General features: G+C 36.0%; 1 non-coding gene across 1 annotated transcript; it reads right to left on the bottom strand.

Moving 5' to 3' along the window:
• Window positions 1-982: 982 nt before the first annotated feature.
• On the bottom strand, window positions 983-1,086 carry LOC112627283. Its single transcript, XR_003120127.1, has one exon. It is a non-coding gene; the product is annotated as a small nucleolar RNA U13 (small nucleolar RNA).
• Between the last annotated feature and the right edge of the window lie 2,190 nt (window positions 1,087-3,276).

Genomic DNA, 3,276 nt, shown 5'->3' with positions numbered 1-3,276 from the left:
TTGACGAAGAGGTTTAAGAAGGTAGTATGGGGGAAACAACGAAGAAGAGCATCAGGAATTTGCTGCTAATTTATTGATATAAATATATTATGTTGCCACATAGCTATAGGTAGATACAATATACAGCTGCAATTAGGAGATCACAGTTCAGTCATCAGTTTCACATTAATTGTTTTCCCATTGGCTTTTCTCTTATTTTTAATGACTTACTGCAATTTATATAAAGTCCATGAAAATTTCGTAAAATAAACATCCTGAGAGTTTTCATTTATTTTCAAGGTTATTGTAAAGTTGAAAAGCAAACACAAAACAAATTATTTCATTACTTTTCTCCAAAGCTCAGTAATTTATGGCAACCTGCAAGCTTTAGGGAAGGTCTCTCTTTGAGATAGAGCGGAGAGGTAGAAAAAACTGAAGATTCAGTAAACAACTTACTTTTAAAATGTGTACAAATACATTTCGGACAGGAAGACTTTTCGGGCTGTGAAGTACTTGAATGATTATCATTAAATATCTCAGACATGTGATGTGATTTAAGGTACTATAATGAACTAGTCTGTGTCTAATATTCTGAACAAGGAATAAACCATCCCTGTGGTGATTGTTCTCCCTGTACCTCTCTCTGACTGCCTTTGCCTCCCTTCTTTGTGAAGGCAGCCACTCTACATTACCTGTAAATATATTTGAAGTCAAACCACTAAATAAGCACTGCAATATCCTAAACAGTACAAAATGCTGACTGCTTATTTTTACACAGTTTCTGATGAAGGCAGGGATACTACTATATCTTAGTTTGAGATATAATTGAATATACTTTCTTACCTACCAAACATAAGAAATGTTTGAGAATATAAGTCAAAGCAATGTTTTTCATACTGTTATGAATAGATACTCCTAGGAATATGAAAAGGAAATCAACAGTGTCAAGTATCAATACTGTTGTTTAAATAAGAGTCAGTCTTTCCTTTTTTTCCTTCCTTCAGGTCAGTTGGGTAATATGCCGAAATCATAACAAGGTTTGAGGGTGGCACATCTCACACCCGTGTGTGAACACCCAATCATCATGCTCATAAACTACAAAAGGATCCGATTCAGTCTTTTCATGTAAAAGCAATTCTACTGACTTGGAACTGAAAAAAAAATTTTTTTTTTTTGATCACACGGGATTCCGTTTGGCCTGTCATGTTTTCATTGGCCTCACCTATATTTACACAAAGTCATATTCTTTCTTTTATGGTTACCATTCTGTGTTCTTTCCTTGGGCCACATTCCTGGCTTTAGAACACACACGTAAATCGCCTCAGAGGTAATAATCCGAAGACCTCAAAACCACCTGTCAATCCATTTAAATCAATTTCAACTGATTATTTGACTAAATTTACTTATGATTGGATTAAACTGACAGGCACATTGTTGAAATGAACCCACAAAATAACTTCTTGATCCAATAAGACAGAATGTATGAAAATAAAAAACATAAAATTGCTAAAGTCATACTTTATCTTTAATTAAGCCAACCCTAACTTATCTGGGACTTGGTGTTTCTTTCCAAAGCTCAACTAAAAGGCTTTCTACTTTATATCATCTATAAGGACTGTACTACCATTTGGATGGTAGTAAGATATCTTAGTTACAGCTGTGTTCTGAAATTTGGGAACATATTCTTCTACTAAGGTAAGCCAGGAAAGTTGGAGGAACATTTGAATGAGGCGGAGCCATGTCACCTGGTATATGGAAGAGTCATTTTAATTTAAAAAGAGTGCAATTAATTCCTCTAATTGTGTATCCAGGCATCTGATTCTTGGTATGGTACAGTGACTTGTGAAATATTTTTATAATGTTCTTAAATCATAAAATTGACAACCTTCAATTCCAAAATGGTCTAAATAGGTGAATTTTTTTTCTTTACTTCGAAAGAGGCTATCATGTGGCTGTGACAGTGTAGAAACTGTTTGCTAAACTTCAGGCTTTCTGTCTTTACCTTCCAGAATCCTAGTGTTCCCATCCCATCTGTGACTGCTGGTCACTGAGACATAAAGTGTAGCGCACTGCCAAGCAGCACCTAACTTTCAGATCTCATGCTGAACTTGTCCATGTGGGAAAAGGAGTCCTCGCAACTACTGAGGATGGTATTGCTTACTTTGGAGGCAAGAAATTATTCTAAACCTAATTAATCCACCCCATCATAAAAACTCCCCCCACTGCTGTCTCAATTTGTCTAGGAGAGACTACTGCACAAATATTTTCTAAGAATCCCTTGAGAACCTGTTAAGACACTTCCAGGCCCAAATAATTTAGATTGTAATGCAAGATTAAGAAACTGATGTACAGGAGAAAAACCCAGGCAATCACTCAGCCATAATTTGGCTACGCTTTTTAAGAAAATGCTGTCTATCTAGATATATTTCTCATTAGAGCTTACCACGCTTTAATATATCTCAATAAAGTCTCCATGAATACCTAAAATGTTACAATTCAAAGCCTTAAACTAAATTTTCCGTTTTGTTTTAAAGTTATTATAACTAAAATTAGGAGATTTAGCCTGGTATCATGACCCATGTCTGTGGTCTCAGCTACTCCGGAAGCTGAGACAAGAGGATCACTTGAGCCCAGGAGATCAAGGCTGCAGTGAGCTATGTTTGGGTCACTGCACTTCTGCCTGTAAAACAGAGCAAGACCCTGTCTCAATAAAATAAAATAAGAAGAAAGAAATACAAGTAAGAAATATAACTTTTCCTACTTTTCAATAAGCATAAGTGTTTTTTTGTTTTGTTTTGTTGCAAATTTACTATAAAATAATCAGTCCACCAAGATTGGTAAGTAGGACCATACTAGTTGTTAACAGTACTCTGACATGCTTAATGAGAAATCTGACACCAATCTAGTAGGCTGGAGAAAATAAGATGCAGTTGTAGTCTGAGGGGGACCTAGTATATTTCCCAAATCTATTACCTGGGAATGAGGCAGAGGAAAGAAAGACACAAAACAATGGTTTGTTTATTCTTACAGGGTTTCAGATCCATTTCCAAAGATCTCTAGAAAGATACAGAGAAATGTTTCCTATTAACAACCTCTCACTACCCTTTCAGGTTGGAAACATTTCCTTTGAGCTGGTACAAGGCCCTGCTGCAATGCAAAGCCTTCTTCCTCTACTGTTCTCCAAGGAAATGGTTAAGAGCTACCCATTAGCCTGTGTGCAGACATCTTTCAGGTACTTCTTAACTAAGGTCAATGAAAAGCTCAACTGTTTCTTTCCCAAGCTAATAAATACCTCTT

The sequence above is a fragment of the Theropithecus gelada genome, chromosome 6 (assembly GCF_003255815.1).
Source record: "Theropithecus gelada isolate Dixy chromosome 6, Tgel_1.0, whole genome shotgun sequence".
NCBI lineage: Eukaryota > Metazoa > Chordata > Mammalia > Primates > Cercopithecidae > Theropithecus > Theropithecus gelada.
Note: the sequence above shows the minus strand (reverse complement) of the source record. Positions and strands in the feature narration are given on the sequence as shown.